This window comes from Gallinula chloropus, assembly GCF_964237585.1.
Source record: "Gallinula chloropus genome assembly, chromosome: Z".
Lineage (NCBI taxonomy): Eukaryota > Metazoa > Chordata > Aves > Gruiformes > Rallidae > Gallinula > Gallinula chloropus.
In genome coordinates, this window is record NC_140089.1 from 65,061,640 (window position 1) to 65,087,613 (window position 25,974).

Sequence of the window (25,974 nt, forward strand, 5' to 3'; positions counted from 1 at the left end):
GAACAGATACCAGGGCTGCCCACTGCATCCCTTTCCCCCAGGAACAGGCTTCTTCCTAGCTGCAGAAGGAAGTAAAAAGGTCTTTCCTGACTTCCTGGGATTACAGATTCAAATTAAATACCACAAAAAATAACAAAAAGTGTCTGTCTTTTCCACTTCCCTTCTCAGAAAAAAAAAAGACAGATCAGAGAATAGCGATGCCTTTCAAGCACCTTTAAAACAATTGCCTATACCATATGCCTGACCTTCTCACTCCCATTTCCATGGAAACGGCAGGAAAAAAATTGCAGTAGAATGGGACAGAGGACAGTTACGCAAGTGTGTGTAATCGCTTTCACTAAGAGACTCTAGTTTCAGGTTGGGTGCATTTTAAGCAGGGAAATTTAAAATCTGATAGATAGCTGAAGGGCAATCTCTCCCCATTAGAAATCTTCACCAGCTACCCAGATCTCTTCTTTCTTAGTGTTCATATCACAATAAAATTCAGTGCAGCTCGGTTGTTGGCTGCACCAGATTTTGCTTCACCATCCTCTGGAACAGATGTATTAGACCAAATACACACAAATATCAGCCTTAAACGCACACTGAAAATAAATCTTTCTGTCTGTCCACCCACCTTTGCATCACCTGTGTTTCTGCTGGGCCAGGCATGTAAAACTGATTTTATATGCCAGCTGCCATGCTGTCATCTTTGCTTTCTGGGGTGGTACCAGCATGGTAATGAATTGTATTATTCATTCTGGGCAGTACCACAGCTTAGTGGGAACACAGCAGCACTTTCCCTGTATTTGTTTCACCTGCCTTCAATGAAAATCTGTATGTGCATCAGCAAGTCTAAGGGAGGCAGCACACTTAGGTTGTAGGTTCCTGGGGCAGAAGGCTTCCAACTTTCTCCTTTCTTTGGCAGAGAGATGAGACAAAATGGTGGTGATGGGTTCACACAATTGCATATTTTGTGCCACTGACAGAAATGATGACAGAAAAGTCCAGAGCAACCAGCAATATACAGCTGAAATACTTTAAATGGATCAGACTGACATTTGGAAAAAAGGAAAAGGTTTCCAGAGCTATATTCTGTCATCCTGGCATGGCGGTGGTCCTGCATGTGCATGAGTGGGACACTTCTGCATGGACCGATTGCTACAGACGTCTGTCTGTGCTCAGAAGTTTGCCCACAGGCATCAGTTTGCAGGATATATCAGCCAGGAAACTTCCAGTACACCCTAAACAAGATGTATCTGCTGGGAAAGCACCCATTCATATGGAGAAAGGACTTTGCTTTCAGGAAAGACTCTTCGAGCAAGAAGCCTGTATGGCCTTAAAAATTTTCAAAGATGCTGTAATTCTTCATTGGAACAGTTTCTGGACTGCACTCACTATAGAGAATTCAGTCAGAAAATAGGGAAAAAAAATGCCCCAAGGCCAGTAGCAGCCAACTACTGAAGGCTCTGGTTAAAATACCCCAAGGAGCTCTGAAGAGGTGACTGAGGAATTAATTTCATTGTGCAAAGGGGAGTCACTGAGGACCAGAGAGGGGGAGAGACTCTTGAGGGAAAGAAGGGCCATTTAAAGGTGTCCTGCTGGCAGGAAGGGGGACTGGGGGGAGGCAGGTCATAGGATATAATCAGTCTTGTAACAATTGGGAAAATACAAATAAAGAGTAAATGAGGGGAGTATTGTGGTATTCTCCTGCATATTCTGGAGAAAAATAGGCTGACTTAATTGGATAAGTTATTAACCGTGAATTATTCATTCCACCTGGATGATTAGCAAGTCTGTTTATTCTTGTAGCCCATTTTGTATTTCTTCATAGATCTTGCAGGTAAATGCTAAACTGGTTACTGGGGTAAGGCACTTTGATAAAGGAACAAGGTAAACTAGTCAACTTGCTTACAGTGGCTCCCTGCCCAAGGGCACTTGACACAGATTACATTTCACAAAGAAATAATTCAGATGTGACTGAAACAACCACATGACTTGCACTGAACCTTTATTAGAAACCTTCTAATTGTTTACATGTGCAATTAAAAAGGTCTGTACCTCATTTTGGTGTGAATGGAGACAGTTCAATTCTCCTTGAACTTTACTAAAAAAAGCCTGAATTTAGACCAAGTAAAGCAGATGTACCTTTATCCACAAAGCGAAGATATTTTGGCAAGGTTGACTTGAACTGTAGAAAGCTGTTAGGTGATGGTGTCCTTCCATTCCAGCAAAGAAAAACAGGAACTGCTTTACTCACTGGCTAATTTATTTATCTTCAGATATTGCATGGAAAAAGAATTGCCCTCCTGGGAGAGCTGTACCTTTTCTAGTGCTAGGAAACAGTCAGGGCGAGCTTGGTCAGAAAAACAAAAATAAGGTGCAGCATTAAAATCCATCTCCTCTTTTGAACTGCTTGAAAAACATTTGCTTTCTGACCACTTTACTTTTCAGTAAAGTGAGATCATAGCAAGTCTGACAGATACTTACCTATAAGCCAGGGCGCCCAGAGCAGTTTGCTTCTGAGAGAGGAAGGACAAAGTTCTGCTCTTGGTCTGATTGCCATGGACATGTGTCACGGGCCTGCTAGACCTGTCTGTACTTCTGTGACTGCACAACTCACCCCGAAACACCTCTTAAGATCCAGATTGTGCTTGAGGCTTCACATGGCCTTGAAGCCTCCATAGCGCCTGGTAGTCCTCCTTCCATTACTGTAGCTCTCCAGATGTGCTTTCTTTGTTCCTGTAGCCCACAGAGAATGGCCTCTTTACTATGTAGGTTCCATCACCAACAGTGACAGGATTTTTAATTTGTTTTTCAGAATATTTTGGGTCTGGTACCAAAGATCTTCACACATGAAAGATGAAGGTGGATGGCTGATGATAGCTCCTCTGTCTCCCAGCTTCCTCACTGCTTGCTCTACTTCCATCTTTCCATTAAACACTTGTTTGTTTTGTAGACCAGTGGTTCTTTCCAGGTCAGTTGTCTCCCCGCTGCCTTAGGAGGAATGTGCAAGTGCCCAGGCACTGCAGGAGAGAATGTCCACCCTTGGGAACTCACTTCCATTGTGGTCCTGCTATTGCACAGGTGCAATGTTACCTGCAGATCTGGACAGCAATGTTTCTGCTCTGTTTTAGGGGAACATGGCCTCTTCTGTGCAGAACTCGGAGCCAGTCCTGCGGGGAAGGGGTGTCCTGCAAAGAGTCTGTCTTGAGTTCAGCTAGGGCTCAATACTGTTCTCATCCTAAATCCCAAACACAGCACTACACTAGCTACTAGGCAGAAAATTAATTCTGTCCTAGCTGAATCCAGGACAGGGTCCTGTGCCCCACAGCGAGGCCCACGAGGTCACCCTAAATCTGTGCTGTATGCACGCTTCTGGGGGCCAGGGACAGGTCCCTTCCTTAGCAGATTCTCAAACCTAATCTCTGGCTTTCTTCCATGACCTGAAATTGATACACCAATATGGAAAAGAAGGCATATGGTGGAGTGAGTTATGGTAAGCCCAAAGATATTATTGATTGACTCTCTCTGGGAATCTGTGACCTGTTTACTGGAAATCATTTGGGTCTTTGGCAGAGGGAGTCACTTACAGTGACAGTCCTGCTCATCCCTGGTTTTCAGGAACAGTATTTCTGTTATTCAAAGGACCTCAGTTCTAACTCCTCCACACAGCAGTGCCTCCAGCATTATGTATAGCTAGGAGGTGGCCCCAGGAATGCCCTAGGGTATGGCCCAGACATTAGGAAGAATGCAAGTGTGGGCCATCCATCTCCTTAAAGAGAGCCTTTTTGCTTTGCCTTTCCTGCTCATGAGGTTGGGAATGTAACCTTGGAAATGCACTTCAATCTTGCAAATATTACCTTTTGCTTCCAAACATTCTTCAAGAATCTTATCAGCAATGCTGAACGGTTTTTGCATTGAGCTAAACTGCTGAAATTGCTACTTAGTTGGGTTGTGACTCAAAAGATCTGGCATCTGTTCAATGCTCTGCTACCCAATTCATCTGCAGCCAGAAGCAGATGCCTTCTTCTGGCTGTAATGCAGAGGGGTGAACTAACAGCGAAGTGGGGTGATTTAATTAGCTAATGCTTTCCTGGTTCAGATGCAAAAATTCTCATGGCTCCATGACATGTGAAGAAAGAAGACAGTAAGTGAAAACCACTGATAAGCTCTGCACAGCCTCAGCACAGCACCCAAAAGCAAAGGAAGAAACAAGGTTCTAGAAAGTTCCAGCCAGCCCTGCAGCTACCTGGAGCCTCTGGAAATGTTTTAGCATTTATCAGGTCAGAGTGTTTATCAGGCTAATATGTGAGTTTATTTGGGGGGAAAAAAAAAAGCAGGTGTGTATTTCTGTATGTAGTGTGTATATATGCACAGTCATATAATTGTAATTATAAATGTAGGTTACAGTTGCATAGATAAAGCTATGTAGTTTTTATATCGAAATCTACACATACATAACTAGAAAATCATATATACTTGCATGTACATTTTTTTTTTTGCCTTAAAGAGAATGAAAACCACTCCCATTATAACAAGCATCTCTCCTGAAAAAAAAAAAAAACCAAACAAAATCAGCTCAAGTCTATGCCCCTGCCCTTCTAAGTGTGGTAGAAACCAACCACTCAAAAGATAATGTAAGACAGCAGATGAACAACATAGTCTTCATTGCCTTAGAAAACCAGGCCAAAAATCGAGCTTAGAGTCTGGAAGGGTTTCTGTAGTCCTCACACTATTACGACTTGAATAAGCAGAAATAATTCTTTTTGAATGTCCTCACAGAGAAAATATTTTATCAACTTGTTTACTTTTTTTATATTCTAATTTCACTGGGTTATTTACTGTGTTTTTCAGACTTGTGTCCCATTTTCTGCCCTTTTTTCCTGTTGGAAGCAAATTACAGAACAGCCAGAAGAGAAAGCCTGCATAGCCTCAGACTCAGTGATAACTTTACATCAGCTCCTCTCTACTCAGCAGCTTTATCTTGGCCTACAAGGAATTTTTAAACTATGGTTATCCACTTGGCTGGTGGCAACCAGTGCAAAAGGTTCCTTTAAGTCACCATGGCCTTTAAGTCCACCCAGACACGAGTTCCCTTCCTTTCCTCTCTCCACCTCTGTGATTATCAGACACTGTTTAATCTTCCAGGGCTTCTCCCTCAACAGCCATATTTCCAGGAACAGAGGACATTGTCACAGACTCCTGCCATGACCATTTACTAAGCCCTACATGCTGGCACTGGTTATGTTCTGGAAGGTTGCTTTCAAGCTGAGCAGTTCTGGCTTTTGGTCACACCTATATCCTGTTCCAGTAGCCTTTGTGCTGCCTGCCCTGCCTGTTCCTCTTTCTAACTACTCCACTAGCCTGCCTCAACTGTGGTTAACACTGTCTAATGACATAAAACATAGCAGTTGGTTACAAATATTTACATAAAAGCACAATCTACTGTGGAACATGATGGCCACTGGAAAGCCCCAAGTATTTTACTTATTTTCTTTCTATCATATTTATTTACTTCTTCCCACTTTTTCAATTAAATTTGTAAGCTTGCAAGGACCAAGATGGCTTTTTCCTTCTGGTTTTGGAACTTGCTGATCTCATGGTGGACTGTGCAATAATCGTATACTAAATTCTAGTGAGATGGCAATGGTTATGGACATAGTAGGTCACAAGGAAGAAAAATGCACCAGCCTTAAATAAGCATCATGGGTTTTGAAGCATAGTGGCAGTCTCTTATTCAAATCATTAATTGATTAGAAACACCAGAATAAGTGAATTATCAGATTTTGTGCACTGCTTAGTTCTGCACTAGATGTTCTGTCAACTGCAGAAAATAAACTTTCACCTGAAGGTACTCACTTGCATAAATAACCTATCAAGCAGGCTGGGCTAAGGCCAAACATTCATGAGAGGAGGGCCATGAAGATGATTAGAGAGCTGGAGCACCTGCCCTACAAAGAGAGGCTGAGGGAGCTGGGCTTGTTCAGCCTGGAGAAGAGAAGGCTGCGGGGGGACCTCATTGCAGCCTTCCAGTCCCTGAAGGGAACATACAAACAGGAGGGGAATCAGCTTTTTAAAAGGGTAGACAATGGCAGGACAAGGGGGAATGGATTAAAACTAAAGGAAGGAAGGTTTAGATAAGATATTAGGGGGAAGTTTTTTACAGAGGGAGTGGTGAGGTGCTGGAACAGGCTGCTCAGAGAGGTGTTGGGTACCCCATCCCTGGAAGTGTTCAAGACCAGGCTGGATGGGGCCCTGAGCAACCTTGTGTAGATCCAGACCTGGAGTTTGGTGGTCCTGCCTGTGGCAGGGGTGTTGGAATTCTATAATCCATGGGGTTTCTTCCAACCCAGACCATTCTAGTATTCTACGTGACACTTCATTTTTGAGAGTATGTCTTTCTTTCATTCTTTGTGGCTGTATTACCAGTCCTGGGTACAACTACTGGTTTGGGATTTTTTACATCCAGTCACAAGGGATAAAGCAAGGATATTTTTGCATCTATTCCATGCAATGCAGTGAATTACTTTGCTATAATCCTGTTTCTTTTACTAGCTGCTCTCATTCTGCTTGTGAGCACACAAGAAGTTAGGAAAAACCCCAGTGATCTCCAGATTCAGTTACAGCCTCTCCTATGATTTTCTGATGGGAGTCACAGTTCAGGGCCCCTCTTCTTTAGCTAGGAGTGCTGGGGGGGATGTATGTGTGTGGGGTGGAATTCTCCTAGAAAAATGTTTTTGTAATGCTGTGTACTATTAGAAGGGTTTAGGTTCACAATATTTCATTAAATCAAAACCATCAGATCAGCTTTTCTTGACAGAGAATGAGAGAGGGGAGGCAAGGATGGCTTAACTTAGTGAAACACATGAAATATCTCAAGTACTGGGTGGAATAACACTCCATGGACTGAGCGTGCTGTTGAAGGTTATTTTTTGGAGTGCAAACTTAGCCTAAATACACACTCCCTTTTGCTGTAATCTGTATTGGTTGGCCACAGATTCCTCAAAGAAGATGAAACACTGTTCTCTCCTGAATTTCACGTTTATTAAAAGATTTCATCTTCTCCTGTGTAATGTTTGCATCACAACACAAATCATCAGCTTGCTTTGACCCTGACACCATTTTATAGGCTTAATAATAATAAATCTATGTCCTGAAATAGTTTCTGCAGATTACAGCAATCAATCAAAATTCAGGGAGCCTTAAACCATTAATGTCATCGGCAATGATCCAGCACCCTGGGAATCCATCTAAATCAGCCATTATTACTGAAAATGCTCCTTAAGAGCCTTAAGATAAAGGTAGTATTTGGGAGCATAAATTGCAGTTCTATTTTTATCAGCCATTGAGAGATGGTTTTCACAGTGATTTTTTTGTATCTGTTTTAAACAAGACAAAGCCATAACGATTCTTTCTTTTGCCTCATGCAGCTGTTTTGGTTATTGTAATAGAAAAATAGAAGCCAATACAGAGCAGATTATTTCAGAGTGAAACTGAAGTATTTGTTATATAAAGGAATCTCCAGATTTTCTGAAGGAAAAGGAAAGAGCTGCCATCACTAGTCCTTAGTGCACTTTATGTTGAAACATTTCTAGTTCTGGTTCAAGGCAATGCTCCTAAGAGAAGCTGTGCCCACTTTATTGGACTACAGATACCTGCAGGTTTGGTAATTTCACACTCTGGAGTTTTGTGATGTGGAGAAACAATGCAAGAGTTCAGGACAAAGCAGTACCTTCACTGAGAGATGCATCTACAACTCTTTGTCTTGGGATTTTCTGTAGCCATCCATTAATAGAGTACCTGAAAGCCTATCAGGTAAAATCAATGGCAATAGTGAATTGTCGCAGAACTCAAATACTTTCTTCCTTTGTGGGTAAAACTCTGTTTACTTTATCGTTTGTGTGTTTATTTTTAAGATTAGCTTTCTTTAACTGTTTTAATTTCTGTGTGATTTTTAAAATTTTATTTTTTGCTTAGCTGCTGGGGATTGAATTATACTAGTGAAACAGACTGCTTTGGGGTTGGGTCTTTTGAAAGTGTCTAAACCATGTCCTGCTGATTATGGTGCCTCATGTGCTCTGAGAGTTTGTTCCTACCCAGCTGTGAGCACACAGTACATCTCAAACATATCAATGCAGGCTCTGAGATCAGCCTTGTCCTGAGAACAGCCATCATGTTAAAAAGATCAGGGCTCCATCACTAATGGGAGTGGATTCAAGATGCCATTGAAGACTAGGTCTGGCCTCCCAGATTTGCTAGAAGCTATCTGATCCTCCAGCAGCCTAAACCCAAAGTATAGTGCTGACACAGTCCAGTAGTCTCCCCCAATCAGCAATCAGTACCTCCACAGAGATCCAGACAGATAGCTAAAAAACATGCCAGTAAACGCAAAGTCAGAGGAAAAATGTTTAAGTCATCTTACTATGGATAGGAATGTAGATCAGTTAATCTGACATCACAAAGCATCTCTGAAAAGGCAGAATTTTTTCCCAGTGGTCTAATTTATCCACTTTATCCACAGTTATAGCCACTGTTGTGTGTTGTTCCTGCCTTGATTTTTTTCCCCCAGAATAGAGCAAAGGAACTGCATGCATTATTTTGAATCTTACCAGCTCAAAAAGAAAAGGACACGGGTGAAAGTCTGTCTCAGAAAAGCATGTTGTGTGAGACCTGCTGCAAAGCAGCTTACATTTTGATCTAATTCAAAGGAAATATATCTACAGACAGATTTTATTTTGCTTCCCATTTCACACTGAAAAGTGGGATTTGTAAGAGAATATTGTTCTGGTACCCGACTTGTGAGAAGCACTCTCCTCTCACCTGGTGACTCCCTCTTTCTGCAACTGCTATAATTCCCTGATAAGAGATTAACTGGTGTTCTGCACTTGAACTATGACATCGGCATTGTCTGTTACTGGTTCCAACCAAGCTTCAGGTGTCTAGGGAAAATGATTTCCACAACTGACTCATTCCTGGTGAGAAATCTCTGAACTTTGTTCCCCGTCACCACAGAAGTCTATAAAATTCTTGTCTCACCAGAGGCATGCCAAGTTCCTTTACCTGAAGCTGGATTATACCCTGCCGAGTCTATGCAGTAGAGACAGGTGTAAGGGGAAAACAAACAGCTATTGTTCTTTCTCATCTGTTCTGTGAGTTAATGGAAGAGTAATCAATGAAAATCATAACCTAAGGAACTGGCAGCTAAATCACCTTCTCTTGTCCTCCCTTAACCTTGTACTTCCTAAAATGATACACTTGACCTTTTACGTCTTTTAAATTTGATAGCAGTATCTTTCAAAAACAGACAGGCAATTGTGGCCTCGACAATGTCAAATAATTTTATCTACCATTAGATGCCAGTCCTTCTCATTTAACTGATTTGCATTCGGGGCTGCAATTCTCCCTGAGCTAGGTGGCTGTTAATGGGGCCTGCTGCTGTGGTTGGTGATGCAATGAGCTATAAATGCAACCTTTTATTTTAGCTTTTACTATGCAAGTAAAACCAGTTACTGTAAAAGCTGTTTGGGAAAATGGGTGACAAAACCCATCAGTTGAATAATGCAGCCCATTCTGTGTCTGAAACTTTGCTACAGACTGAGGGTGGGGATCAGAAAGGCCCCAAGGCCAAGATTTTGAGATGGATAAGTACTACTTTAATGGAGTAAAAGGAACAAGCAGCAAAGTTTTTATTACGGTATTTCTGGGGAGAGTTTCCCAGATGTACTGAACAAAGTTTCTGGCTAAAAAGGAAAACCATGTGAGAAGGAGCTATGCCATTTCTCGGGATTCATGAAAGTCCCCAGTGTCATGATTTTGAAGTGTAGGCTCCATCTCATGTCTGCTACCCACACAGTAGGCAGGAGAAATACATATTCCTCTGGGTTCTTCCTCTTTTGCACCTCTGTGTTTCACACCTATCAGGCTGCATGGGATTGCTTCAGTCTCTGCTCTACAGCTCTAACAAACGGTTGTGAGATCAGTGTAAAGCAGTGCTATGGTGTAGGAGTGAGCCATAACAGATCCCCAGACAATGATGAAACCCACGGACCTGGGCAGTAACACAGCTCAGGGATGTGCCAGATAATGACCTAATCCTCAATTGAGGATAAAACCAGCTTCTTTCTGAGTTGTATTTTATCTTCAGCAGAACAAGCAAAGGTTAATGAAATACCTATATTCTCCAAACAGGTTTGGAAAGATTTAAATCCCTGGAAGCTTTTGGGAAGAACATTTGGACTCTGAACAGCTAACTCCTGACACAGTATCCCTGCTCTCAAAGGAGTGTTATCTTATCTGAGAGAAGTGCTAATTTGCACTGAGTTGTATTTCTATGCAATCTAAACAGGAAGAGAGCATTTCAGAACTGAGATGTCTGGTGCGTGTGGACTCCCTGTACATATGAACATTCAGTCTTTTGCTTAACTTTTGACCTTCCAGTTTTGACTGTCTGGTTCTGGAAATCTCATCTTTCACCTAAACTGCAAATTGAGACATTGGTATCAGCACAGCAAGGGAAAAAAGACCAGCAGGATCACCTGCATGCATGGTGTGTGATACGGCACAGACAGTCCTTCCAGCAACTAACTCCATCCCAGAGGTTTCTAACTCTCTCTTGGTCCTTTTGAGGAGCAGCCCAGATTCTGTCACATTGTACTCTGGTGAAAGTACATAAAGGAGATTTGTTGCATCGGTGACAGTGCTTATACTACTGTATATAAATTAGATCATAATCTTACAAATCTACCTCTGATTTTTACAAACACATGTATTCAATAGATAGCTCACTGCATTTAGTTAACTATATGCATAAAATGTGTCTAAGAGATGAACCTTAATTATTGAATGGATTTCATCCTGTTCTACATTGTCTTGGATTTATACCATAAAGAAGAAATCAGTGGAAAGCTTGCAATAGTGTGACCTTCCTGGGGATTAATGAAGCCAAATTAGTATAGAAAGACCTGGCTTAAAAGTATAGATGTCTTGCTGAATAAATCCAACATGATCTTTCTGACTTTGGATTAGTTTAATCTTAGCATATTTCAGTTTCCTAATTTCCAAGTTCCACACTCAAGGGATTCAGAATTGTTGTGCTGGTCCAAGTAGCTCTGTGGACCTCAGTTTTGCCAGTCGCAGCACTATGGAGAAGCTATGCCATAAAGCACCCCTTCCTTCAAAGTGTACAGCACAGGCCTACATTTAGCAAAGGTTAAGAAGCTCCAAAGGAACATCAAGCACATTCTGTAGGGGCTGTTAGAGATGTGAGGTTTGAGGAACTTGAAGCAAAGAGTATAGTTCAGAATTGACACCAGTGTACTCAGCCATTATTCCTGCCAACAGGCACCAGGCCCTTCAGATTTGCTATAGCTGTAAGATAAAGCAATCCAGCCCACAAGTTGGTAGGGTGTGCTGAAGGGAAGAAATGGAGAGTGGGCAAAAAGATAAGCACAGTCATACAAAAATGTACATAGAAAAGTCTTCAAAACTTCTGGAGGCTTTTTGGCTCCAAAGTCTGAAAACCTAAGTCTCTTCCTCAATGAACTGGTTCTCCCAATACCTGGCTCCATTCTTCTGGGTATTTCCTCACTGGATGATGATCATCGGAGAGAAAAAGCAGTAGGTGAAGGCATGCTGGTGACTTGGGAGAGACCAGTACTTGGACTCTTGGTTTTATTGAGAGGATGACTTATTGCTTATTAGGCTATTTCTAAAGCTAAAGGTGGAGGGAAGGATTATTATTTTAATTATGATTCTGCTGAGCATCTAATAGAGGCATTTAACAGTCTCCAAACTGTCTATGAGGAAGTGCTGGTTCTTCCTGTATTTTCAGGAGATTAGGCAGGCTATCTGGTGTCTCATGCTCCACAGATACAAGTGAAGAGAGAAGTAACTACAGTAATGAATATCGGAATTTTTCCAGAAAAAAAAAGAAAAAGATCTTGCATTAAAAATTGTTAAAAGTATCTCAGTTTTCCACTTTGATGTAGACATGTGCTGTCTTTCTTACAGGGCTGAGGTAGAATCTGGACAATGAGAACAGAAAGCTGAGAGTACAAAACAGTGTTGTCAGCACAGTTGTGTAGTAATGGTCCACAGTCAGAAAATCTTTTAAGCATTTAAACTTGATGTTGTGATGAGGATCAGTGTACCCAAGGCCTAATGAGGCCTACAGAACAGATTTGCCACAATAGAGAAGCAGCTTTCACCATCTCTTTATTTAATCCCCATTATTCTAGATACAATGGGAAGCAACCTCAAGGAGTAAAAGCTCTGAAGTGTCTACTAGAACTTCTTAGTCACAGAATTTGAAATGTGAAGCTTTTCCTTCTTTGAGATGAAATGTCAAGTGGAAGAGTTGTCTGTGTTGTGGATGATGAATTCTCAGTGCAGTGAGGGAACAGAGAGCTGACAACTACACAGTGGAAGGTTTCTGAAAACTACCTGTAGTTTTGAGTCACTTATTGTACAGCAAACCCATGCATCTCCTGATATTATGCACAGCTATTAGCAGAGATGTTACAGAGAAATACATCCTATTCAGTATTTCCTCCTTTATGGCTTACCAAACATTGTGTAATTCCCAGTAATGTATGTTCTTGAATCCCAAGAAGTCAAAAGGATCAGTAGGTATTCAGAACCTCTCCTCTGTGAGAGCTGAGCCAAGAGGCTCATTGCAAATCAGGTCCCAGAGCAGTGCAGGTAGGGAAGTGCTGGTGGGCAGTGGTTGAAAAGTCTATAATCCCCAGATCAACATCAACCCAGACAGCTGAGCTAACTGAAGCTCAAATTCAATCCTGGGGTAACGCAGCAGCTTGGTTTTGTGTAACAGAGAGCTGGACTTGGCTAGACAAGGAGTGCCTGATTGAGGTCTTGTCCATCATGGTGGTGGTCTTATGCATGTCTGCTACAAAACAGTAGATTTCCATGCTTCCCTGAACTGCAGCATTACAAAGTGTTTTGTTCTTCACTGACAGTGTAAGGATATGCTTGAGTTCAGGATTAGAAACCCCCCTAGGTAGAGTGAAGAGCAAGTAGCTTTTGCAGCACACCTATACCACAGCTGTGACAACATTCACAACCATTAAGGCTGTTGTCTGTATAAACAAGGCAAACATTTTTTGCTGGGCAGAAAAAACCCACAATCCTCAGCATAAGCTTATCCTTTTGTTTTGAACGCTCTCCCTGCTTCCTCAGAGATCCTTTATAGTAGGGTGAAACTCGACATTTTTCACTCATGTTAGCTCAGGCAATGCAACTCATGCAGCTCAAAAACTACGTTAGGCTGCAGGATAATATGCTTAAACACTTGTTAGCTGCCCATATTTGGCCCAAGGGGGAATCTAGGCTACGTTGCATTGAGTAATGCACCTTCAAATTTTTCTTTGTTCTCAACATAATACAAATAAAGCCAGGAAGCCATATGGGTAAATTGGATTCCAAAGAGACACATCCATCACTGGTATGTATGCAGATAGATATACATACAGCCTTACTATCTAACTTCTCTAGCAGGTTTCTAATGGCATTCACAATAGTGAAACGGAAGCCTGCAGAAAAGCTACCAGATTAGAAAGATACTAACACTTTTGTAAGTTGCAACTATGCACTGTGCTGGGTTTTTTGACCATCTGAAGTTAACTTAGTGGCACCTTTTCTAATTCCCAAATAACGATCAAACACACACTATCAAAGATACATTTTCTGTATCCCTGACGTGGTGAATGAGACTTCTCTGACTGAAGAGTCAAGCTAAATGAGCATAATTCTGTTTTATTAGAATAAATTTGTACAAGAAATATATTCTCCCATGGCAGGTTGATGTGGGCAAATTCATGTGGAGGTTTCCACTGTGGGCTGCTGATTTCAAGCCCAGACTGAAAACCAAACCACAGCTTTTCCACGGATTTAGATTCAGTTCGAGAAAGAGATGAGGTCATTGTGGATCGTTACTAGTTCAGACCTGGTATCTAAACACACAGGTGGACTGGTGTGTTTTTCCTGCTGCAAGCGCTTCCCAAGCATACAGAACAATGTGGGTTTTCTGCCACCTGAAGCCTTCTGGAAGATTATAATGTTTGCTGTTGCAGCGGTTCGGTTTCTGTTCGAGGCAAACAGCAACCAAAATACATCGCTAAACCGAAGAAAAACTAATCCATACTGGAATAACATCTCATCTGTACAGGGCATTTCCTAAGCCATACCGCACCACACATCCACAAGAGAGACGCCGTTTGGGGCCTGTTACCCCTGCCCTGTGCTCACATGGCTTCCTCCTCCACACAGCCTACACCACTGGCAAATCTTCTTGAATGCCGTCTTTGAAAATCTAGCAAAAAAACCCACCCTGAGCACTCTCCCAGTCTTTCCTATTACTCATAGCTTTAAAATATCTAAGCAGTTTATTTTAAGCCACTCCTTCATCTAATTCCATGTCTCTAATCAAATTATCCTGCTGTTAGCTGTTCTCCCAGTAATCCTCACAAAATTGTTTCTCAGCTAAGCTGATTTGTTACAAAGTCTCTTCCAGAAGCTCAGTTCTGGGGCCAGAGCTCTTGTTCCCTCCACTCTGACCCCGAGCTTTTAAACCCTTGACTGTTTCATTTTAGGGCTGTTTTGCCTGAACAGAGATGAGACAAGGTGCTGCCATGCAGATGAAGAGCTCCTCAAGCAAAGGCGATTTCTGGTGACTTCAAAGTCCATTTGCAACCGTCCCTGGCTTCCACCTATACTCTAGAAACTGCTGAAAAGGTATCAGCCCAGCCGCAGTGACCTGCCAGCTGGGATGCAGGTTTTTTGCTGCATCAGTGGCAGGCAACAGTCGTCTTCTTTCATGCAAGTAAATGAAATATAAATAATATTACTGGTGGGAGTAAACCCAAAGAGAAGGGAGACCAGTCTTTTGCTCACCAGAATGGCTAATTGCTAATGAGCCTCTGTCTCTGAGTCAGTTTAAGAATAAAAAAGCATCTTTTTCCCAATGTAGTGGAGTACTCTCACTGTGATGCTAATAGGTATTTGGAACAAGATTTTTCCAAGTGAGATCTCTTGTTAGTGCTATTAAAGTAGATAAATAGTGTCTATTAGAGTATATAAATAACTAAATGGATGCCAGAGTAGGATCTTGAACCTTGTTCTCCTGTATCCCCTGGTGAGACATCTAGCCACTGGGCCATCACAGCCCTCCTAATTGCCTATGTTTGCTCTGGGCCTGTGTGTGTTTAATTATTTCTATGGAAAGGAATAACTTCCACAAAAGAGATTGGTATTGATAGAGTCTGGTAGCGATACTGTTTTGCTGAACTTCATGTGTGGTTATAATATCATAATGCTCTTCCAGAAGTGCAATGTCCTTGGTTATTTCTCCCAGACATTAAATGTTGATGCTTGGCAATTACAGAGCCTTTGCAAATTGCCTCAGTTAACTTTTAGAGGGCTTTTTTCCTTTTTTTTGTGTGTGTGCCTAGTTTTTCACTTTTCATTTTGTGTGGATTGAATGTTCTCTCATGTCTTTCCTTCCCACCTCAACGAAGCTTGTGGCAGAAAGCTGAGAGATAAGGCTTTGCTGAAACAGAGAAAAAGAAGAAATGTGACCAATTGCAATGACAAGCCTGCACTGCATAATTTAGTACACACTCAAATGGATTCTTGGTTGCCTAATACACTGTATTAGTCAGTGTAGCAGTCAGATGGCCACAAGAACAGACAAAAGAAAAGGAAAAGGAAAGAATCTGAAGAGGGAAGAACCCACCCATATTCCCAGGGAGGGATTAACACATTTTTGGTACGTGAATATTTTAGCTGTCCACTTGTCCCCAGGGTCATCTAGTTTGAAGAAGCAAGCCGATGAGTGTCATCAGTGGGGTTCCCATGAACAACCTGGTCTGAAAGACAGAGGCTTTGGGCAGCCTCCTGCCATTTAGGTCCTGTCCTTAGACAAGACCACAAATGAATTAAAATGGCTATGAGGCTACTGAGAGAAACTGAGGAATCAAAGAATAGGACAAAGTTTCTGAGGAATCAAAGAATAGGACAAAGTTTATCAGACCCATGTTACATAGTCTCTCCTATGACAGAGAGTGCCTGGAATGAACTCCAGATGTTCCTTCATGTACTACCGAAGAGGAGAAATTGGGATTTTTGCCTTGAAAATTATTCAGAATGATATCGTTTGGTACTGGCATGACTCTCTATCTAAAAGCTGGAGGGAAAAATTCATATGTCATTGTCTTAATCTGAAAAAGGCTTTTTAAAATTTGTTTTGCTTTTTGTATTTGCAGTGTTTGGAAATAAAAAGAAATTCCATTTTACTAGTACTTTGTTAAAGTAATCGAGAATAAAAAAATAGACAAATGGCAGGAGGGAGCACAATTTTAGAAATGCATTGGGTGGAAAAGCAGTGACATAATTCAGGGATGAATGAATCTGTTATGATCCTATGGCTTTTGTTTTACTTCCACTCCAAGGCAAAACTTTCCCTTATGGTTAAACACTAGGTAAAATTAAAAACAATTAAAAAATTCTTTCAGATTTTTATCCTTTTTGGTGACGGTGTTCCAGAATGGAAAGGAGGAGGAAACCTTATCTGAATGAATGGAAATTAGAAGGACTAAATGATCAGGAAAATGTTTCTAACAACGAAAATGTTATTTTCATGCGATATGAGTTCTGAATATACACGGGCAGGCAATTATCCAATCTATTATAGGCCACTGCATATTGGATGGCAGCTACTGAACTCTTGGCTTCAACATGTTTGGATAGAGCAGTACCTTCATTCTTCTTCCACTGTCTGTTAATGGGAAGAACAGCAGCTGGGATGAACATTTGCTGTGAGCAGAGTGTAGATTGCATTAAGGATCAAACATTTAAGCAGAACATTTCAACAGGGATGCAGAACCCATTTAGATTTCAGCTGTGAACATGTTCAATCTTGTTTAAATCTGAGCCTCTTAGAATGCCTCTGAAAAAGCTGAGAAATACTAGAAATTAAGCTTGCATTTACCTCTGAAGCAAAAGGTCACAAGAACGCAGAATGAATATCCCCTTATTTGTTTATGTGGAAAAATACTTGGTGTAATTTTAGTATGTGTAGCCTTGGTACTATACAACCCAGAATTTGACAGTGAGTCTCACATACTCTTGTGGAGATGAAATTCTGACAGATTTTTTCCAAAACTTTTATTAGACGAGTAAGGATCTCCTGGAAACTTGAAACAAAAAACTAAACAAAGCAAAAAAAAAAAAATACCCAACCCAGAAATATTCATGAGACACAAATTTCTATCATGATTCTGAAAAAAAGCTAAAGCATAGCACCACCCCACATTTTTGAAAGTAGAAGTGTAAATAACTATGTAAAGCTGAAAATTGCAGATAAAGTTATAATAAACCTAACCCCTTGAATCCTTAACAAATTTGGAATCCCAGTCAGAATGATCTCAATAACTTTTTCAGTTACTTTTTTTTTTTTCCCAGATACTTGATTAGCATCTAGATAATACCTTCCTTGGCTTGTCGTTGCTTTAGTTCTACCTGCAGTCTAAGGATTTTACTGCCTGGCAGTTGTAGCAGGTTTTTCTATTCAGGATTTGACTGCCATGAAATTGTCCAGTAACTCTTCAGTATTCACAGTTTCCCAGATCAAATAATTTTGCAGTTCACCTATGTGTTATTTCTATTCATTTGTTTTACATCAACCACCTGTTAAGTTCATGTGATGCTCTTGGACCTCATATTCTGAGAAGCAGTAATTAAATTTTCTGTTTGCCTTCTCTGTCTTTCAGAAGTGGTTGTATCCATCACACCTCCTCATCAGCCTCTTTTCCAAACAAAAGCACCCTAGTCTAGCTAGCTCCCCTCTTAGTGAAGCTGCTCCTCACCTTCAACCATCTTTGCTGTTCTACTTGGTACTTTTGCTTGGTTTATTATCTGCTTTTCTAGATGAGGGACACCACAGACATATGTAGTCTAAGGTTGCCACTATCTTCGAAACAGCTGACTTGCTTACTGATTTACAAAAGGATTTTTTTTTTTTAGGTGGGTACTATATAAAGGCTTTCTCACAGATTTGGGTTTGATAAGGCAAGAGACTGAGTTGTGAATTTCCACTGCAAAGCTGAGAAAAAAAGTATGTGACTTCTGGCTGATTGTGCTTACGGTGCAAGCCGGTACTACAGCAGTGACAATTACTTGCTGATTTGTCCTATATGCCTGTCTATGCTATCCCCCCGTGTCTCACCCCCACCCCCTCAAAAAAAAAAAAAACCCCAACCCAAAACCCTTAGCAGCTTTATACATTGCACTTCTAGAAGAGGAAATGTACACCTCCCTTTGCCTTATCTCTAACAAAAAAACCACTTCCTTGCGCCACCTCCCAGCTGTCTCCACAATAAAACAGAAAAACTTGAACCTTACAGATTCAGGTGACCAGTATCTTTCACCAGCCCCTGTCAATGTGCTGTCATATCAACTGTTTATCCCATGCTGACGGCTGATGATGAGGTAAGCAAAGCATCTGATCAGACTGACAATTTGCCCTCCACTAAGTTTATGTTTTAGGCAGGGAGGTGAACATACCAAAATTGAAAGCAGAAATTCTCCCTGTGGGAGCAATATTTAAGAAAGTTTGTAGTTCAGATTCAATGGACAAAGCACTCAAGAAACTTGTGTTTAATTGGGACCAGTATTAATTAATATCTTCATTGATGGTAAGGCTGAGTGCACCCTCAGCAAGTCTGCAGATGACACCAAGCTGAGTGGTACAGTTGACATGCCAGAAGGACAGGATGCCATCCAGAGGGACCTGGAGAAGCTGGAGAAGTGGGTCTGTGTGAACCTTATGAGGTTCAACAAGAACAAGTTCAAGGTCCTGCAACTGGGTCAGGGCAATCCTTGTCAGCAATACAGGCTGGGAGATGTGACAGAGAGCAGCCCTGCAGAGAAGGACTTAGGGGTGCTGGTGGATGAGAAGCTCAAAATGAGCTGTCAGTGCACGCTTGCAGCCCAGAAGGACAACCATATCCTGGGCTGCATCAAAAGGAGTGTGGCCAGCAGGTCAAGGGAGCAGATTCTGACCCTCTATCCACTGTCATGAGACCCCCACCTCAAGTATTGTGTCCAGTTCTGGAGTCCCCAACATAAGAAGGACATGGAACTGTTGGAACAGCTCCAGAGGAGGGCCACAAAGATGATTAGAGGGCTGGAGCACCTCTCCTATGAAGACAGGCTGAGGGAGTTGAGCTTGTTCAGCCTGGAGAAGAGAAGGCTCCAGGGAGATCTTATAGTGCCTGAAGGGGCCTAACAAGAAAGCTAGCGAGAGACTTTATAGAAGGGCATGGAGTGATAGGATGAGGGGGAATGGTTTTAAATCAGAAGGGTGTAGATTTAGATTGGATACTAGGAAAAAATTCTTCACTATGAGGGTGGTGAGGCACTGGAACAGGTTGCCCAAGGAGGTGGTGGATGCTCCCTACATGGAGGTGCTCCAGGCTGTGTTGGATGGGGCCTTGAGCATCCTGGTCTAGTGATAGGTGTCCCTGCCCATGGTAGAGGGGTTGAAACTTGATGATCTTAAAGATCCATTCCTGCCCAAACCATTCTATGATTCTATGATTCTACGAAGAATGGTCAAGCTCTCCAATTTGGAAATACAAGTTCTATTTCCCATGACAAATAACATTCAGGTATACCAGGTGCATGCAGTCAGGTGCACAGGGGGAACAGGTTTCTATGGCACTAGTACAAAAGCACTCCATGTGAGCTTGTGGCAGCAAAACTAAAAGAGATTGATAATTTATACTTCTTCAAGTATAAATGTAGTATCATCAGTGGTAGATAAACTATTGAAAAGTTGTCAAATGAATTGCCTAGTGGATATGATCACCATTTTGCTGGTTGAACAGCATTTCAACTCCAGTACCCTCCAAGAGGGATTATTTGAGTGAAGTTTTAATGTGATTCTTCTACTGAACTTTCTTTAATAAATACCCTTGGTGTAATTCTATTACCCACTAAGAATTTCTGCACTTTGGTATGGCTCCCATGACAATAATTGGAGGAAACTTCTCCTTTACCAGACCATGCATGTCTTCAAGGCTAAGATGCCTGACCAGCAATTTCTGTTCAGTCACATTTAAAAATGTTGGTAAAGAAAGCAGAAACCATTTTAAAGTATTTTAGCTCAGCAAGTAGGCAGGGTTAATCACTTTAACAGTAAAAATAGTTACCTGAATGGCAGCCAAATCTATCTATAGGGAATGAAGATAATGAAGGAGAGATTCTTGTGCTGGGATTAGATGGGAGTCAGTGAACCTAAAGAGATTTTTGGCATACACCCTGTCATGTATAGTTGTCCATTTCTAGCTTGTATGAGTTTGCGTTGGGATTGGAGCAGTCCAGAGGGAAGCAGTTTGAAACAATGGCCCGAGGGTCTTTTCTGTCTTGGAGCTTCCAATCAGTTAACTGTTAGTTATGCTGTGGTACATTTTTAGAGCCATAGCTTCTAACACATTCATTGGCCTTTTTGTTACTGCTGTGTTCAAATGTTCATGTTTCTCATCCAAAAGACTAAACAATATTGAGCTTTTCAGTAAAAATGAGCCAAATCAAAATTGATGATCTAAAATACCTTTGATTTCTGGGTGGAGAAGTACAGTTATGCAAACACCAGTCCAGTCTGGTTTTGTGTCATACTCAGTCTGGCTGGGTTTGGTTTCCTGTTCTGGTTTAAAGTTATATCTCTTCAAAGCAGAATGCATGAAATAGTTTCTCATGGTGGCAAAGCCTCCTAGGTTTTGGTCCTTTAGAATCCAAAGCCAGACTCACACTGCAGACCAATTAGGCCTTAAAATGTCAGTATTGATTTAAAAGCAGTTCTGACCTAGATGTCACTTCTTGATCTGCAATGGGAAAGAAACAGAAATGAAACTGCTTTGAGAAAAACACCACCATCTTTATAGCTATAAAATTACCTTTCTCAGGCTAAGCCTGCTTAGCTTTCAAGAAGCTTGAGACTTTGTGCTGTACGCCTGGAGTAACCACTGAAGAAGGAATGTGAATTTAGTCTTTCCTTGTCTCTGGTGAGTGCCATAATGACTGGGCACTCTAAAGAGTTTTCTTTATCCAAATTAATGTTTCTATTTATATGGAGTAAAACCACCAGTGGATTGAAGCTAACTCTTTAGTCTGGTGGGAAAAGCATTCACCTAGGATGCCTCATCTCTGACTAGAGCCTCTGCTAATTGGAGACTCTTCCTAGACCTCATGTATGCTAAGTGACTACTAGCATGGTCAGTGTTGACTAACAGACTATATTAGATAGAAAATGGAGTCCTGCTTTTAATTTCAAACACTGAAAAAGTTCTGCTGAATCCATAACCCATGTCAGGATTTTATATCAAACAAGTGAAGTTTTTTAAATGAAAGTTGTCCTTGCAGAACTATTCTCAATCAACTCCAGTATGTGCACGCTAAGCCTTACATTCCTAGCCTCTTTAAAGGTCCATGACTAGATTAATTTCTAGGAAAGGACAACATCTTGTTGCTGAGCAGGCCATTTATCTGACACAGGAATGTAGCCTTGGATTATCAAATGCATCATCACTAACAAATGAATTAGTAACTTTAATTTAAAAGATGCTATGCCGGAAAGTTTCACCCTTAATGATCTACAGAGCAAATGAAAAAGATAAGTAAATCCAAAGTTTTAGAAGACTATTTGAACAGAAAAGCTAGTCATTTGCAATCCTCTCATACTTTTCTGTCTTGTCCCTTCCCCTTGTATTCAAGTAAATCTCCCAGGAAATTGATCCACTGAAAATGAGTAGCCAATACTCATTACAGAAAATACTGTAAGAAAAGCTTTTTTCTGGGTCTCATGATCCTTCTCTCTGAGGGAGACAGTGCTCAAACCTCCAAAGCCAGGTCTTCTTCAGAAGCTACAGAGATGAAAGTGTACAGAGACTTCAGATGTGAAGTATCTGCTGAGACTGATACTCACATGTACCCGTTACTGTTCTCGAGGGGAGCCTACAGTCATCCATTTCAGCTCAAGATGGTACAGCGTGGACCTGACATTTAAAAAAAAAAAAAAACAAAACAAAAACAATCACTCAGAAGAAATCAGCTGCCTAAGTTGTAACAACGCTTTTCATGACCTACAAAGCTTTGAAGAAGGTCAGGGAAGAAAACATACATGTTGTATCAGGCACAGACATGTGTCATTCAAGGCCTACATATGCATTATTAGATATGGAAGGAGTTTCCTTGAGTTTCTGAGATCGGCCATGCTTCTTCCTTTATGAGGAAAGGCTGAGTAAGTTGGGACTGTTTAGTCTTGAGAAGAGAAGACTAAGGGGGGACCTAATTGAAGTTTATAATTATCTTAAGCAGGGGATGCAGGGGGAAAGGGCCAGCCCCTTTTCAGTGGTCTGTGGAGAGAGGACAAGGGGCAACGGCTGCAAGTTGGAGCACAGGAAGTTCTGCACCAACATGCAGAAGAACTTTTTCCCAGTGAGGGTGACAGAGCCCTGGGACAGGCTGCCCAGGGAGGTGGTGGAGTCTCCGTCTCTGGAGATATTTAAGACCCGCCTGGACACCCATCTGAGTGATATGTCCTAGGGAGCTGCTTTGGCAGGGGGGTTGGACCCGATGATCTCTCAAGGTCCCTTCCAACCCCTACAATTCTATGAATCTATGATTCTCAGAGGCATCCTGATTTCATACCAGGTCATAACCTAGCCACCACATTCCTTTGCAGCCACATTTGCCAAAGAAAAGGATCCAGGTGTGTGGGTGGGAGCAGCTTTGGCCTGCTTCAGCTGGTTCCCCTGTCAATGGCTGGAATATTAAGATTTGAGGAGAATAAAAAAGACCACAGTCTTGGATTTTTTTGACTGGAGATGAATCCATCTCCAGTCTAGATATATGCATCTAGAAATCATAGATGCATACAGTAAGGATCTAGGATGCAGTGATGCAGCTGTGATAGACTCACTTTCCGAGCTCCAGAACATCTTTTCTGGAAAACTCCTACGATAGTCTTTTTCACTTGTGCAATCTGGTTACTTTACTGAGGCACTGATATGGATTTCTCAGGATTGTCAAGACACTTTTCATCAATTTTATACCCTTTTCAAGGGATAGATGAATTTTAAAATCAGGGGAGTTTGGCAATTTGAAATAAGGACTATTCATTGGCACAACATGGCTAAGAAGCTCAATACATGCTCAATTATTCAGCTTGTCTTCAGACCTGAGGGCATGTTACCAGATGTATTCAGTTAAAGAATAGCAGGTGAGCCCATGTGTACCTGCAGGTATGTAGTGACAGTGATGCATAGACATGCTGAGGGAGCATGTGCATTCATATTGCTAGAGAGGATCTGAAAATAAGGGGTGGGGGGAAACCCGCTCATCTACTTGACACAAATAACCACCTTCCTCAGTAAAAGGAGCTTCTCTGAACCATCTTAGTAGAGGATGTGCTCTTCTGTATGTGACATCAAAAGGAAGACTCTTGTGAAAAAAAAAAAAACCTAACAGCCAACCTTTATGAAGACTTAATAGCAATCTCCTTCCCTTCCCCTCTGCTCCCTTCCTCAGCAGATGGCTGTTTTGACCCAGCATTACCCAGAAGCTGCCACATGCCGCTGGCCAGAGGAGTGCACAGGCACCCGAGTGACGCGTGCTAACGGAAGACAGCGTGGGTCCAGCCTCTGTCCACACCCCTCTGGAAGCCCATGTGGTCCAGCCAGATAAGAGGCGTTTTCTCCACTGGAGAACTGTGGACAAGAGCTTGCTCGCCTGTGCCTGACAAGATTACAGTGGGGAATGGGCAGACTGTGACAAGATTACAGTTTTAGGAACACTATTATCGATAATAAAGATGAAGACATTTTGGAAACATTATTATCATTTCATTGTATTTGTACACCAGTTGGCTTTGAAAAAAAATATTTTTAAATATTTTAAAATTTTTTTAATCAGTCTCCCCTCTCACCCTCTCTGAAATACTCAATACTCAAAGCCCTGCAGAAAAGGAGTTGCACACATCTATTCACCTGCTAGGTCAGTCTGCCTTCACATAGGACCATTATTCTTTTGTCTGGAAACCTACAGTGCTTGTACCATAAAAGGTGCAATTTTGTGAGCCCATTCTGAGGATCTCATTCACATACCCTGATGACTCCTAGGGCTCATGGGATGTTTGACAGTCCATGGCTCTCTTGTTTACATTGCCTGTTATCAGTGGAGCAACAGCTGTTTGCATAACAGCTTCTACCCTTTCATCTCAAATCCCCTGATGCTTCTCCCAAAAACATCGTTCCTGCCTTAGACCTGTCACTGTGTCTGCTGTAGCCATTGAGGATGTGAAAGGGCAGACCTTCCATTTCTCTGGACAGGGAATCTCCCCATGCAGTATGTAGACTCTTCTCAACAGAGCATTCTCCACTGAGAGGTTTGTTTTAACTGGGGTAGCTATGCATATACTCCCGTACCCAAAAAATATTGTCAAGCCTGCCAGCTTCTTCCGTTTTCCATGTAGTAGATGCATGGAGAACTTCACACAGCTCTCCTGCCCTGAGGTAGAGCTTAGTCTGACTGGTAGATAATTTGACTGATGTCCTTCCTACCTACCTTACTTTCATTGTCACAATAAAATGTGTTCTTGGCTAAGGATGATCTGTAAGAAAAAAAAAGTAAAATTCCATGAGTTTCCCTTGGATAAGAGAGGAAATACAGATGTGGTGACTAAAAAACTGATCTCACTTGGAAAAAACAGCAGCATCTTCTTCATCCACGTCTTTTCAGCTGACCGCATGGTTGGCATGAGACCAAATTATTCCCAAAAAGACAGGTCTATGGCTTTCACATAGACAGGGAGGCACCAATCAGCCCGTCCTGAGACAGCTCCAGAGGTTTTCTTCCAGAGCAGGCAGAGAAGCTGCCAGTGCCCTGACATTGCTGCTTATCCACATTCCTCTGTGTTACAGAGAATATGGCCCAGCATCTTTTGAACATTTCTGCTACCTTTCAAATTATTATGAAAGAACCAAAAATCTATAAACCAACTGAACTTCGTGCCCCAAACTAATGGTCCTACATCGTTATGGCTAAGAGCAACAGACATTGCAGCAAGTTCTGGAAAGATTAGAACTGTCAGCAGGGAAGAGACTGAGTTCATCTAACCTTAGGCATCCTAAAGCTGCACATCTAACATAAATCGTCTGCCTGGGCTCCCCTCTAGTCAGTGGAGCAACTCCAGAGCATGATTCACTGCACCCTAAGAATAGCGCTCGAGGTAGGTGGGGTGAATCACCCTGGGGAATTGCCTGGCTCTCTGTGAAGAGAGTTTATCCAGATAGCTTTGATAACAAGCCTTTCTTTTAGGTGCTTAAAATTAAATAAATCTCACCTCAAAATGTTCAACCTCACTGTTTTCCTGAAAACAGGGAAGCGCTGCAAATTGCATGAGCCTGCAAAGAGACGCTGTTTTTAAGTGGCAGTCTTTACCCACAGGATAACAATCCTGCTTGGATTTCACCTCCATGTAGCAAGCGGAAGGCACCTGAGGCCCCAGCCCTAGCACAGTGCAGGCTGCGTCCTTGCCCAGAGGGTGTGTCCTTGCCCAGAGGGTGCAAGGCCATTGCCTTTACCTCTGCCTCCCAGCATGGCATGGCTGCTTCCAGCTCTGGCAGCTGCTGGATCTTTATTCATCTCCTATTTCCAAGTCATGTTCTTTCAGGTCTGTACTCCCATTCAGCCTCAAGCTGCTAAGAGTTGCTATACCCACCGTTTACATAGGTAAACCTGGTGCCTCACCCCCCTGTGTGCAGTGAGAGGTCTGAGGGCACATGAAAGTATGCATCAGCATGAAGCACTGTGGAAGGTACTATACAGGCTGGTGTGATGGACCCTCTGTGTTATTCCCTGCAGGGAGGTCACCAAATGTTGACTCTTGGTGTATCTGTTTCACCTAACACCCCGTGGACA